The sequence below is a fragment of the Bos indicus x Bos taurus genome, chromosome 16 (assembly GCF_003369695.1).
Source record: "Bos indicus x Bos taurus breed Angus x Brahman F1 hybrid chromosome 16, Bos_hybrid_MaternalHap_v2.0, whole genome shotgun sequence".
NCBI lineage: Eukaryota > Metazoa > Chordata > Mammalia > Artiodactyla > Bovidae > Bos > Bos indicus x Bos taurus.
The window spans coordinates 50,220,246-50,235,133 of NC_040091.1; the positions used below are offsets into that span (position 1 = coordinate 50,220,246).

The 14,888-nt window shown below is 44.6% G+C and overlaps 1 protein-coding gene across 2 annotated transcripts in view; it reads left to right on the top strand.

The window, feature by feature from the left end:
• The window catches only part of GNB1 (G protein subunit beta 1), a 77,134-nt gene that overhangs the window by 31,583 nt on the left and 30,663 nt on the right, over positions 1-14,888 (top strand). Inside the window, exon 2 of one of the 2 annotated variants that reach the window (XM_027565165.1) lies at positions 13,490-13,538. The exons of the other annotated variant lie outside the window; for it this stretch is intronic. The gene's annotated coding sequence lies outside the window, so the exon portion shown is untranslated. The remainder of the gene's footprint in view (positions 1-13,489; positions 13,539-14,888) is intronic. 2 annotated transcript variants of the gene reach the window in all.

Here is a 14,888-nt window from a genome sequence, read left to right on the forward strand (position 1 = left end):
GGTAAGACAGCAGGGACAGCCATAGTGCTTTAAAGAAAAATAATATTAAAGAGATTCTGCAGATTTTTTTTTCTTTTAGGGCTGCATGTGTTGACTGTAAGTTTTTGAGAACCAAATTATTACTTGCTGTATATATTTGGGTTTATGTATGATACTTTATGACTCCTCTTTGCCAACTAGTTAAATGGTACCAGAGAGAAGAGATACAGCTTATGTAACTTGCAGGGAGAAATGTGTTACTGTATTAAAGACACTAGTCTTTTTTGTTCAACCTGTGTTCTCTTCTAGGCAAACTTTATCTCCCATCTCAGGGGCAGCTGTCCCCTCCTGGGTCACAGACAGACACAGCTGACACTGGTTGGTGGTTGGGGTGTGAAGTTACAGTCAGCTTTGGACCATGCACAAGTTAAGAGAGGGGGTGAAAGATAGGGAAAGTGCACCCAGCCAAACTTTAGAAGGGTCACCAGGAGCCAGTCACTGGGCGCTGGATCCTGTGTCTCGTGTCTAGTGCCACACCCTGAGCCTGTTGTGCTTCTTGTCCTGGGACCTGTCGGATCCCTCCATTTCCCGTGGGAATTTCCCTCTTCTTGGCAAACAAAAGAGCCTTGACTAGACCAGTTAAACCTTGTGGTGGATTGAGGGTAAGGGAAGTCGAGTCATTTTTTCGTATCTAGAATTTAACCATTTCCTAAAAGATGTAGTTCTTAGTAATGTCAGAGTTCTTGTTTCCTTTATGTTTTTCCCCCCCCGTTGACAAATAGCACAGGTAATTAGACAATGTATTTATTTATCCAGTGATAATATATGTAGTAGATAATATTAAGTAGATAGTATAAGTAGATAATATATCTACTTCATGGCAAATAGATGGGGAAACAATGGAAACAGTGAGAGCCTTTATTTTGGGGGGCTCCAAAATCACTGTAGATGGTGACTGCAGCCATGAAATTAAAAGACGCTTGCTCCTTGGAAGAAAAGCTATGACCAACCTAGTCAGCATATTAAAAAGCAGAGACATCACTTTGCCAGCAAAGGTCCATCTGGTCAAAGCTATGGTTTTTCCAGTATTCAAGTATGGATGTGAGAGTTGAACTATATATAAAGAAAGCTGAGCGCCAAAGAATTGATGCTTTTGAACTGTGGTGTTGGAGAAGACTCTTGAGAGTCCTTTGGACTGCAAGGAGATGCAACCAGTCCATCCTGAATATTCATTGGAAGGACTGACACTAAAGCTGAAACTCCAATACTTTGGCTGCCTGATGCGAAGAACTGACTCACTGGAAAAGATCCTGATGCTGGGAAAGATTGAAAGCAGGAGAAGGGGACTACAGAGAATGAGATGGTTGGATGGCGTCACTGATTTGATGGACATGAGTTTGAGCAAGCTCCGGGAGTTGGTGATGGACAGGGAAGCCTGGCATGCTGCAGTCCATGGGGTCACAAAGAGTCAGACACAGCTGAGCGACTGAACTGATAATATATGAAAATATAAAATGATTAAAAGTCAGAATATACTGTTCATGTAACCTGGTTTTCTTGAACGTCTTCATTGTGTCATTGTTTTCCAGGACACATCCCTCAAAAGGCTCAACAGTATGTGAATCTTTTCCCTTTTCTTTCTGAATTAATGTAATTTTTCTTTCTTTGAAATATAACTTTATTTTATTTTTGACTGTCCTGGGTCTTTGTTGCTGTACAGTCTTCTCTAGCTCCGGGGAGTGGGGCCCCCTCTTGGTTGTAGCGTGCAGGCTTCTCATTGCAGGGGCTTCTTGTGGAGCAGGAGCTCTAGGGTGCTCGGGCTTCAGTAGTTGCGGCTCCCAGGCTCCAGAGCACAGGCTCAGTAGTTGTGGTGTACAGGCTTAGTTGCTCTGCATCATGTGGGATCTTCCCAGAACAGGGATCGAACCCATGTCCCCTCATTGGCAGGAGGATTCTTTACCACCAGGGAAGCCCCAATGTTATTTTTGGCTTTAAAAGAAAAATAACTGTCAGAATTTACATTCTTGATCACCCCATGTTTCACCAAATTGTTAATTACTACATTAGTATGATTGGGAGGAAGAAATACTGTCCACTAAAAAAAAGAGTGAACAAATGTTAAAGAAATATTTGGGAGGCCCCTTGATGCCAGACTCTTTGGCACCAAGAGTAGGGTGAAGAGTCTGGTGACTGCGCCCCTGGGCCAGGCTACGCGTGTGCAGACACTTCTCCTCTCAGGTCTCTGAAATTAGGTGTCCTCACTTAACTCTTGTAGGTCAGGAGCTCACAGCATCCAGTTATGTGCAAAGATCTGCCCTCGCCCTTCTGTCATGGCCAGGGAAATGCCAGCTTCTCTCCAGGGAGTGCTTTCCTTACCCTGGACTTAAGCACAGTGGCTGAGTGTTTATTACTCCTGTGAGGGGAGGGGAGTTATTTATGTCATTTACTTGTTAATCATTCGTAATAAATGAATAACTTGGATGGAACTTTGATTTTTATAGCTTGGTTTTCTTATATTCAGTAAGCTTCTTGGTGAATTCCTACAACTAATGATTCTTTAATCAAAGAGTTCTATCTTGAGTGTTTGCTTGCTTAAAGTTTAATTAGGAAGGAAAGTCTGGGACCAAAATGATATGTGTATGGTGTGTATAGATCCTTCTTGAAACAGATTTTTGATGCCCGTTTCTTTGCTGTGTTTCCACTTCTTTTCTGTGATCCCCTTCTCCCTCCCCACCCTTTTCCCCCTTTTTTTGATGACTGAACTTTTTTGTATCAACAAGGTTGCATTTAAGAGAGGGGTAGCAATTGGAGTACATTCAGGAGTGGGGAAAACAAAGTTACTATGTCTATCCCTGTCTGTGTCCAGCAGGGTTTAGTTTATGCAGGTGAGAGCCTTGAGTTCCGGAGCAGGTTGGCATGTGGACCCCTTGCTTCAGTGCCTGGCAGCAGGCAGAGCTGTGTTGAGTGCGTGAATGAAGGCTCATAGACCATTCATTGCCGGAGGTTCTGTAAACAGTTTACAGCTTCCGTCCTGCTTCGGTGCTGCTGGACAGTGTGGCTGTACGTTTTCAAACTGGAAGTACAGGCTCAGCTAGGGGTTCCTGTGGGCTCGGTCCTGCTCCCTCAGTAAAACAAGCCGCACAACTCTGGTTGGTTCCCAGTCACGTGACAGTTGTGTTTGCCGTGCACTGCAAGTGTGCAGTAAGTGTGCAATAGCGTGCTCTCTAAACAACTGTGCAGACCTGAAATGAGAAACACTTCACTGCTAAAGAGTGAAGACCATTGAGCCTTCAGTGAGTCAAATTAGTAACAGCAGGGATCACTGATAACCATGACAAATACAGTAATAATTAAGAGATTTGAAATATTTCAAGAATTCCAAAATGTGACACAGAGACACAAAGTGAGCAAATGCTGTTGGGCAGATGGCGCCAATGGACTTGCTCAACATGGGCAGGCCTGCCACAGCCCTTCAGTTTGTAAGAAAACACAGCATCTCCAAGCGCAGTCAAGCAGTCTGCCTGTAAGTGCTCCCGCCTCAGTCTGGCCTGAACCGGCGCCGGCACGGGGCTGGGTTTGCAGAATGCGATTCTGACAGTGACCACGTGATCCGTACAGACGTCGGCTGAGCTGCACAGTGCGGAGCACTGCCGCTTCTGGGCCGCCTGCAGGCGCAGAGTCTGTCCTTGCCCCCTTCCAGGCCCCCTTGTAAGTCACAGTGGCTTCAGAGACACTTCAGCTCATAGTGCTTTCCATGTTTGTAGGAAATATGCTCATGTCTTCAGCCTGGAAGTTTTGGAAGCAGGTTCCTATTCTTGAATGTGGGGGAATATCTTACTTTTTAAAATTTGTCTCTAACTCTTCAAGGGAAGAATACATTCATGTTTCTCAGATTTCTTTGTGAAGGACTAATGGTCAGGATCATGGTTCAGATCTGGCAGAGAGACCCAAGTTCACCTGGAGTGTTTGTGTCCATGTATTTGGCCATACTCAGACTCACTGAATCTGAGTCCTGGCGACGGTGCCCGGATGTGTGGTGGGTACAAGCACCTTGAAGGGTACAGGCCCTTTCAGCTTTGTTCCATAGGAGTCAGATGTCAGAGCTCTCCCTTAGAGAGTTAAGTCAGGTGACGATAAATAAGATGGTTGGAGAGGAAAAGAGATGGCTGCGGAGTGAGTTAATAGTAGGCTCCATGAAGACTGTGAGCTGGAAGGAGGCCAGCAGTGGGAGTGAGTTCAGGGTAGGAGAAAGGGAGATCGGTGGGATTGGGTGGCAGCTTGGGGTAGGATTTTCTGTGCTGAAGAGGGTGGGGAATGGACTGTCAGGGGGGTTGGAAAGGCAAGCCTGTGATTGTGATGGGATTGAGCCTGAGAGTGCAGGACCTGGGGTGCAGCCAGGAAAGGGCGCAGCAGGGAGGAGGGGCAGCAGGAGAGCAGGGTCCCCTCATCTGGTGTTCAGGGAGCAGGAGGTGACTGGCATGCCGGGTGTTGCTCATACAAGTCAAATAAGGGAACCAAGGTCTGCAGTTGCCATTACCCAGGTGGGAGGCATGGGTTATGTGATTGGAGGCTAAGACAGGTGGGAATTTCAGAGACATTTTTGGCGAAGCCATAAAATGAGGACAGAGGTCATGGCCTGACTTGGCAGCACTTTATGTCTGGAATGCAGAAGCCCTGGGACAGGACAGGAACCATGGGGGGTGTGCCCCTCCCATGTGTCCGTGCTGCTGCTCTTTTTGCCGCTTAGCCCAAGCCGTGGTGGGTGGGTTGCCACAGGCCTCAGGTTCATGTCCCACTCGCTGCCTCTATTTCCACAGCATCAGGGGACACAGTTTGGTCTGACGTTGGCTGGAGGGTACTTGTCCTTGGTGTGGTCAGCTCTGACTGGGGTGAGGGGGAGCCTGGGACAGTCCTGAGACCAGGTTTTGGAAGAGGAGCAGTTGGGGCAGCTCTTAGGAACTCGGTTTGTAAGCTGACAGCCATGAAGGCTTGGCACCATCCAAGGTACTGCCTCTTGGGGTCATCGCGACAGTGGTCTGAGAACTGGACAAGCCAGGTGGCTGGGGAGCGTGGTGGTCAGGGGGATGTGATCAGCTCTGTCTCGAGGTCGAGTGTTGTTTCCTGGCAGAGGGGAAGAGAGGGCAAGGACATTCTGAGCAGAGGAACACATTTAATTTCTATCTGATTTTCTTTTAAAAATTGCACACAGACTTGTGTTTAAATGACAGTAAGTATTGCGTCAGGGTAAGCCCCTGGGCTCAAATCCAGTTACCGGGTGTCACACCAGCTCTGACCCTTGGTCTTAGTGCAGCTTTGAGCCCAGTTACTGACCTTCCTCTGCCTTAGGTATCTTTTCTGTAATTTTGTAGAATTGAAATGCGAAGGAAGGATGATAGCAGTACGCACTCGTTGCGTTGCTGAGGAGTTAATCAGATGGCTATAAAGTACTTAGCAACATAGCATTGGGTGCATAATAGTTATTTGATAAATTTTATGGTTGATTAACCTTTTGATCTATATCTTTTTCACAGACATACATTAGAAATCTAGTTTGGGGGCGTAGACTCTATACGGGTTTAGTTGTCCATAACGTAAAGGGTACACTGCAGATGTGGTGCTTAGAGTGGTTCCTGAGACCCACATGCATGCCTGGGGGTCAGCCCTTCCGGATGTCACTATGACAGAGCACATTCACCCCCGAACCTGAGGCCAGAAGAGGATGGAGGAGAAGATTGTGTCTCATCTGGATCTCCTAAGTTCCAGTTGTGACATCTTTCTCATTTTTTCCACTTTTGGGGGAAAATGTCCTCTAGTCTCTTCCTGGACTTTGAGTGTATGATTTTTGCTTGGAGTTAGTTCAAGACAGCACTGTTTTCTCCCAGTTTCCAGTGTTGCTGTTGGGAAGTAAGATGCTGCCGACTCTTGATCCTGTGTAGCACCAGTTTGTTCCATGTGGAAACTTTGAGGGTCCTGCCTCTGGTGTTCTGAAATACGATGTATTTTGATAGCAGTATCTTTTCATTCATTATGCCTGGCCCATGGTGCGTCTTTTCCGCCTGGAGATTGAGATGGTTCCAGGAGGAAATGATCAATGCCAGGAAGAGGTGGTGGTATAGTTGTGCTCCAAGCATATTGCTGTTTTTATTCATTTTTCCGCACTGATGTATCCCTGGCTATATATTTCCATAGCTCGTCCTCCAAGAATGTGTTAAATGCTCAGTAGTTACTGCTGTGCTTGATGGTAAAGTTACTCTTTTATTGCAAACATTTGAGCTATTCTCCCAGGCAGACCTAAATTGGGAGAAAGTTGGAGCTCTGCAGGTCATATTGGACAGGTTACCACCCTTCTGCAAAAAATAAGTACTTTTCCTCATAACTTTTCCCCAAGAGATTTATTGTCACATGTGGAAACCACAATAAAGTGTGGCTTTTTTTTTTTAGGCTTTTAATGAACGCAAGAAAATAAAGGATAATTTAAAAACCAACTGAACATGGTTAGAAGTTTTTATTCGGCAGCTAGAGTTAACCAGATCTGTTTCTGGTTGGAGCATCACAGGCATTCCTGGGCGCCCCTTGCACCTTCACACGGAGCTGGCTCACCCCAGACTGTGACAGTGGGAATGGCAGCCCAGCACGTTCTTTCATTTTCACACTGCTCAGGAATGATGGTGTGGACATGAGACTCCTGACACGTCACGGTAGCACGTCACCGTGACGTGTGGCTGGTGTGTTCTACAGGCTGGTCGGACTCGGAAAGGACCCAGCGGTTGGAGCCGTCAGGGGCTTTACAGTGAAGTTAAACTAGCGACCAGTAACAGAACACTGTCTGGAAAGTCCCCAAATATTTGTAAATTCAACAAAGATTACATCATAAGGGAAACTTGAAAATATTTTAATTTGAATGAAAGCGAAAACAAAGCATACCAGCATTTGTGGAGCATAGTGAAAGCAGTGCTTATAGGGAAGTATAAAGAATTAAATGCTGACTACAGAAAACAGTGGTCTTACCGGTCTAAACTTCTACTGTAAGAAGAAGTTTAGAAGAGCAGATCGATTTCAAAACAAGCAGGAGGAGGACAATAATGACAAGAGCAGAATTACGTGGAAGTGAATGTAGAAACACAGTAGAGAAAATCAGTGAAACTGAAAATTGGTTCTTTGAAAAATTCAAATTGATAAACCTCTAGCCAGCCTGAGAAAAATAGCACTTAAAACACGAGAAAATGACGAAAAATTAATGAAATATGAAAAACTGTAAGTATTAATTCATCTTTTTAAAAATGTACACTCTTAAAATGCCATTCATTGAGCCGTTAAATCATGAACGTATTATTGTGCCAAGTTTTCCAGCTACTACAGAAGCTCTTTCTTAACTATATTGGTCAGTGAAAAAAATTTTTTGTTTTTAATTTTTAAAAATAGTTATAAAATGTTATTTTCTGACTTTATCTTCAAGTAATCTCATCTTTTATTTGATCACTGCAAGGGTGTGTTTTTAAGTCTATGTTTGCTGTTGGTTGGCCGTAGTATTTCCCTCCCCCAGCTTTTTTTTTTTAATGTTATTTTTATTCATTTATTCTTGGCTGTGTTGGGTCTTTGTTGTTGTGCGGGCTTTCTGCAGTGGCAGGTGGACTGTCCAGTCGCAGTGCTCGGGCTTCTCATCGCAGTGGCTTCTCTTGCTGCCTAGCATGGGCTCCAGGGCGCAGGCTTCAGTAGTTGTGGTACACAGGCTTAGTTACTCTGAGGCGTGTGGGATCATCCTGGACCAGGGATTGAACTTGGATTGGCAGGTGAAATCTTGACCACTGAGCCACTGAATTTTATTTATTTGTTTAAAAGTTGAAGGAGAGTTTTTATTTTTGCATACTGCTAAATATTGGGGAGGGAGTTTAAGCTGATCACTTGAGCACTCTGTGTGTTAGTTGTGCAGTCATGTCTGAACTTTGCAACCCCAGGGACTATAGCCCTTCAGGTTCCTCTGTCCATGGGATTTTCCAGTCAAGAGTACTATGGGTAGCCATTTTCTCCTCCAGGGGATCTTACCAATCCAGGGATCGAACCCGGGTCTGTTGCTTTGCAGGCAGATTCTTTACCATTTGGGCCACCAGGGAAGCCCGTGAATAATTCAAATACATTGATTAAACCCCTTGCTTGAAGTTTTTCTATAATAAATGTCGATTGTATCACACACCTGGTTTTGCATAACTTTTGACGCTAAATGGAGCAGTGGACATTCTGTACTTGCACCAAGATTTAGTAACTTGTAACATTTTCTTGGAGAAGGCAATGGCACCCCACTCCAGTACTCTTGCCTGGAAAATCCCAAGGACGGAGGAGCCTGGTGGGCTGCAGTCCATGGGGTTGCTAAGAGTCGGACACGACTGAACGACTTCACTTTGACTTTTCACTTTCATGCATTGGAGAAGGAAATGGCAACCCACTCCAGTGTTCTTGCCTGGAGAATCCCAGGGACGGGAGCCTGGTGGGCTGCCGTCTATGGGGTCACACAGAGTCGGACACGACTGAAGTGACTTAGCAGTAGCAGCAGCAACATTTTCTTTGTGTGCTTTTTGGTGAACCATTTGATTGTTGTAGGTGTCATGATACTTTATCTCTACAACTTCAGCCCGTCCCAAGAACAAGGATGTTCTTTTACACTCATCCCGAAATCTGAACATGGATTCAGTGATGCCAAATCCAGTCCACATGTAAATTTCCTCAGTTTTCTTCAGAATGTCTTCATGCCCTTTTTAAAATTCAGGGTTTAACCAAGTTCAAGTGTTGGACACTTCGTTGTCATGTCTCCTGAGGGCTGCTACATCTTGTAGTCTCCTGTAAAAAGCTTTACCTCTTCTGTCTTATCTATTATTTGAATATTATTGTGTATGTGTGTTCTTTTTTTTTTTTTCCAATAAGATATATTCTGTTATAGTTATTATTCCTTTTTACCCTCAGACTTATTCCTAAATTTGGCTAGGGGACCTTCTTCACATTATCATTTCCCACTCTTCAGAACAGTTTTGCGCTAGAGAATTAATCAGAACTGAGAAGTTTGCTTTGTCTCGTACAAGTGCCCAGTCCTTTTTGCAGAACTGTAAGGACTGGATTGTTCTGGGTTTTAGAAAGATGAAGGTATGTGTGTGTGTGTCATATTCTCAGTGCCACCAGTAGGACTTGGACACCTCAGAGTTTGTGACAATGCATGACTGTTCACATAGGGCAGCTAAGGACTCCTCAGTGCCCTCATGTCTGTTCTGGCCAGGTGTGGGTACTCAGAGCTGCCGAGAAGAAACCAGGCACCTGTGTGCTCTTACTGTCTTGGGGTTGTGTTGGATGTAGGAGGAGTCATTCCCAGGACCTTTCCTTGATCTGAAAGTTCAATGTCATCAGTAAAGGAAATCTCTAAGTGTGTCTCTGTAGAGGGTTTGGGTTTTAGATTTTGAAAAATACTAAAAAAAACAATAATCAAACAATTACTAGTATTTGGTACTTAAAATCTCATGATGTACTAGAATATGAACAAAGAAGTTCGTCACAGATATTTAATATTGCTAAATTAACAACTACACTGAATCAAAACATTGGCTTAGTTGATCTTATCAAGACTGTTTAACTGCCTGATCTTTGACACAATAATAATAATTCCATCTTCGAAAATCTGCTCTGAGGGTATTAGCCTAGTACACTTTGGCAGTCGAGCACCTTGACTAAGGGAACCAGGTGTCTGTGGCCCTGAGAACGGCTGAGTCCCCAGCCCCTCGCTTCTGTGCAGTGGCCTCTCTGCTCCGGGCCCTTAGTCTAGTTGTGTTGGTCCTGTGCCCCGTGGCATAGTTTCTCACGCTTGCTTCTCTGCATGTAGCAGGACCCAGGTAGGCGGCACACATGGGTTTTGTTGTCTGTGTTTTCAGTGTCTGGCACACTGTCTCACATTACAGGCATGGAAATTTATTTGTTGAGTGAATGGATGTTCAAGGGATTTGACTTCCAAAACCAGAGCTGGGAGGGGTGTGGTGTGCAGCTGTCTTGTTCCTGCGAGGGAGTGGTCTGGAAACTTTGTGCTGCACAGGTTTACATAAGTGGCCCGTCCACAGAGGACCAGAGGGAGGGACACAGGGCTCACACCCCTCTTCCTGGAGGCTCGCCGCTGATCAGCGGAAGACTGTCTAAAAGCAGTGTCAGGGTTGGCGAGGCGTTGTTTATTTGGGGTATTAAAAATGTTTGGTTTGTTTGTAAAATTGACTTTACAGTTGTGTGTTTACATTGGTAAATCTATGATTTGAATTTTATTTTACATACTTTAAATTTGACTAAAAGTTGATCTTTAAATGTTGGAGCCTTTTTCTTGAAGTTTATGTTTGTGTTTTCCTCCAACTTCTCTTTCTAACTGGATTGCTTTCGAAGAAGATTAAAGAAGAAATACTCAGCATGTGCTCATGTCACCCCTTACCGCTCCTCTGCAGCCACACCTTCCTGGTGGGCTTTAGGGTAACTGTAGTGTCCACAAGCCTGCCTGCTGCCCAGGGGCCACACTTCCTTCTGACTGTGCTATGTGTTGCGCCCTCCCCTGTGAGCCTGTCAGCCAGGCTCGGTGGAGCGCTCTGAGGTGCTGGGCTCTTAGGGCTTCAAGGTTGTGGCTCACCCACCACTGTGCCTTTTGCCTCTGGTCAGTGTGGTGGCTTCGTAAAATGTAGACTTTGGTTTTTTAAATCCATGTTTGTCTGATTGCCTGTAAAAGTGGTGCTTCTGGTTTAGGATCATGTAGTCATGTATGAATGTGAGAGTTGGACTATAAAGAAAGCTGAATGCCGAAGAATTTATGCTTTTGAACTGTGGTGTTGGAGAAGACTCTTGAGAGTCCCTTAGACTACAAAGGCGATCCTACCAGTCCATCCTAAAGGAAATCAGTCCTGAATATTCATTGAAAGGACTGATGCTGAAACTCCAATACTTTGGCCACCTGATGCGAAGAACTGACTTACTGGAAAAGATCCTGATGCTGGGAAAGATTGAAGGCAGGAGGAGAAGGGGACGACAGAGGATGAGATGGTTGGATGGCATCACCGACTGAATGGACGTGAGTTTGAGTAGGCTCCAGGAGTTGGTGATGGACAGGGAAGCCTGGCATGCTACAATCCATGGGGTCACAAAGAGTTGGACACGACTGAGTGAACTAAACTGAACTGAATATATGCTGCTGTCTGAGACTGTGGTCTTGTTCCCTCTACTGGGTTCTGTGGGCTGGGCAGTCAGAAGACCCACACTTGGGTCTTGTATTCAGCCAGAAATGAGTCTGGGCAGCACTCCCTGTGAATCTCGGGCAGTGGGGTGGGAATGGGAGGGGTTCAGAGGTGCTCTCAGCACCCTCTGTAGCTAGAGGGTAAATGTTCTGGCTCCCACAGGATAGGCAACTTGAACTTTGTTTCATTCTTTGGGCACAAGACAGTCTAGGCCTTTGAATTAGATCAAACTGTGATACATTTTTCTGACTATTCTATACTTTTGTCTTCCTGTCTCTTGATGTGAAAAATCCCTGAGAGGACTTGCATTTGGAGATCCAGCTGAGGGCAGCTGTCACCTGGGACCAGTATTGCTCTTCCCATGGAACAACTAGTGGGGTCTGGAGATTGGGGGTTGTCACAGCTGCGGAAGGGGTGCCGGGGCCAGCCAGCTGCTGAATACCTCCCAGGAGATGGGGCAGCCCCACCACAGTAGAACAAGCCAGTCTCAAAAGTCAGCTGTGCCAAGATTGCGTTCCCCTGTTTTAAATTTGACGTCTGGGTGAAGCCTGCGGTGCCCACTCCTCAGAGCTCCACTCAGTAGGTTTGTGAGGGTGAGCCATAGTCTACCCTGTCTCCCTCTTATTCCATACCTGCTGGTTTGGGTTTTGTTTTTTTTCTTTTACCTCTCTGATCTTTTTGCCTCCCAGGCATGTGGGACCTTTGTTCCCTCACCAGGGATCAAAACCCCTGCCTCCAGTAGTGGCAGTGCGAAGTCTCTATCACTGCACCACCAGGGAAGTCCCTGCTTTTGTTTTTCCATGCACCTCTAACAGCACTTTTTCCTCCTCCCATCCAAGGTAAAATTCGTAAAACAAAACCGTCTTGAAGTGGACAGTCAGTGGCATTTTAGTAATTCACAGAGCTGTGCAGCCACTGCGTCTCCCTAATTTCAGAACACCTTCATCTCCCCAGGAGGAGCCTGTGTTCTTGTTATTGTGCAGAGTCCCTGCAACCCCTGCCTTCTGTCTTCATGGGTTTGCCTGTTCTGGGTGTTTCACATAAACAGAATCATACAGTGTGTGACCTTTTGTGTCTGGCTTCTTGACACAGCATAATGCTTTCAAGGTGTTGTCCATGTATCAGCACTTCATTCTGTTCTCTGGATGAACAAGGTTCCATTGTGTGGCTGGTCTTCATTTGTTTATCTGTTCATCTGCTGATATTTGGGCTGTTGCTACCTTTTGGCAGTTGTGACTAGTGCTGCTGTGAACATTTATGTGTGGGGATTGAGTACCTATTTTCAGTTCTTTCAGGTATATAACTACAAGTAGAATTGCTGGGTCGTGTGGTGGGTCTGTGATTAACTTTTTGAGGAATCCCCACACTGTTTCTTCCATACTTAACTTTTATTGCTGGATAAGTAGTATGTGCTTGCTTATAACATACGCAGCATAATTCAACAGTAAAACTGTTTTGTTAAATAAATGCCTTAGAATTCACAGTTCAGCTGGGGGACATTTCAGCTTGTTGATGCCTGTCCCAGTGCCCAGATTAGATGCATGTATGGGAGTTTGTAAACATAGTAGTGAATTGATCACTAGGCAGGAGGTAACCTGCGAAACATCCCAAAGTGGCCCTTCCAGATAGTGTCATTTAGAGAGATTACCAGAGCATTTTAAAATGTATTGAAACTTAGTTTCTGGGAAAGAACAAGCACGTATTTCCAAAGAAATCTAGAATGAAATTTATTTTTGTACTGGCTGCAGTATGATGAGAGGCAGGTCTGGAGGCTTATTGCCATGTCTTCTGCTCTGGCATCCTGGACAGGAGGTCCGTTTTGGACGGTACCGAGGCAGCTGGAGTGGGCTGGAGGAGTGGGCAGGGTGTCTGTCCAGGTGGATTTGCCTGCACTGAGAGGACAGTCACATAAGATCTTCTGGGGGAGGTTAATCTTAGAAGTGTCTTGAATTGCAGTGATTTTTCTGTTTTTGTTGTTGCTGTAATTTTTCTGGTAACACCCCTTCCCCCTGATTCTTTTCAGTTTAATTCAAAGTATTTTCCCTGAGGCATTTTTAAGGTTTTGTTTGTTTGTTTGTTTTTTAAGAAATTGAGATCATTTTTCTTCTTTTCCACAATGAAGAACTTAACGCTGTTAATACCAAGTACTGTTCAGTGATTTTGGGGAAAGAAATGGTGACAGGGAAGGGGCGAATTCATGGCTTCTTAAAGTGTATGGAATATTGTGCCTCACAACCTTAATCAATGCAAATACAGCCTTTTCTCTGTTGCAGACAATTTTACATGTTTGGGAGAACAGACCAGCAGCACTTCTGAATTAAGGTAATATTTATATAATTTGATTTTGTCAGTTTTTAGAGTAGAATCTTTACATTTCTTCAGGATTTTCTTTTTTCTTTTTAAGAACCTGGTTTTTGTAATAGTTTTGCCCATCTCTTTTTTTAAGCCAGTGTTGGTTTTTCAGAATAGACTGATCCAGAGAAAGATGTTTTCTTCCAAAGCTCCCTCCATTGTTCATCATGGAGGGGTGAGGTTCTGGAGTTGATGGTCCACATTCTGGATAAGAGCAGTATTTCTCCAACTTTTTCCAGGAGAAAGTGGGAGAGCCCCTTTGTAATCAAGTCTTAGTTGGAGTACCAGCTGATGATACAGATTGAAGGTGAAGCCATGAAATCCAGAAAAAACTCCAGTACATTTGTATGAGGTGGGAGAGATAAAGCAAAAGTGTCCCAGTTGTTAGGGATAACTAGGTGAAGGCATCCAATTCTTTATGTTTTTCTTCAAACTCTTTGCAAGTTGAAATAATTTAAAATTAGAAAGCAAAACTAAATTGAATGAGTTAGGTGCTCAGACAATTGGGTATCCATATATAAAAGGTGAAGTTGACACCACAGACAGGAATTAACACAAGATGAATCATAGAACTTAACGTAAAGCCTAATACTAGAAAACCTCTCTACGAAAACATAGAAAGTCATTGAGACTTCAGGTTAGGCAAGGATTTCTTTTTCTTTTTTTGGCCACCATGCAACTTGTGGGATCTTGGTTCCCCAGCCAGGGATCAGGGAATTCTGAGGCAAGGATTTCTTAGTGACATCAAAGACACAGTCCATTAAAAAGAGCATTTTTAAATTGGACTTGTCGACAAATTTAAAAATGCCTGCTCCTTCTAAGACACTGAAGAGAATGAAAAGACAGGCCACAGAAAATATTAACAGATCACATGTCTTCTAGGTAACTTGTGTCCAGAATAAATAAAGCACTCTTAAAATTCAGTATTAAGAAAACAACCCAGTACAAAAGCAAGTGATTTGAGCAGACACTTCACCAGATAATATAATGAGATAGCAGATGAGCATGTGAAAAGATGGTCAGAATTATTAGCCATTGGGAAATGCAAATTAAAACCACATTGAGACACCACTAACCACCTACTCCAGCGGCTACAGTGGAGAAGACGCACCAAGCGCACCCAGGGCGTGCCGCGCCAATCCAGTGCATGGACAGGGGGCGAGAAAAACGGTGCAGCCACATTGAAGACAGCTCAGCAGTTTCTGAATATGCCAAGTGCATGCTGGTCATATATGATCCTGCCGTTCCACTCCTGGTGGTTACCCAGGAGACATGAGGGCAGGTATTCATGTAGAAACCACGCTGAGGGCGCACAGCCAG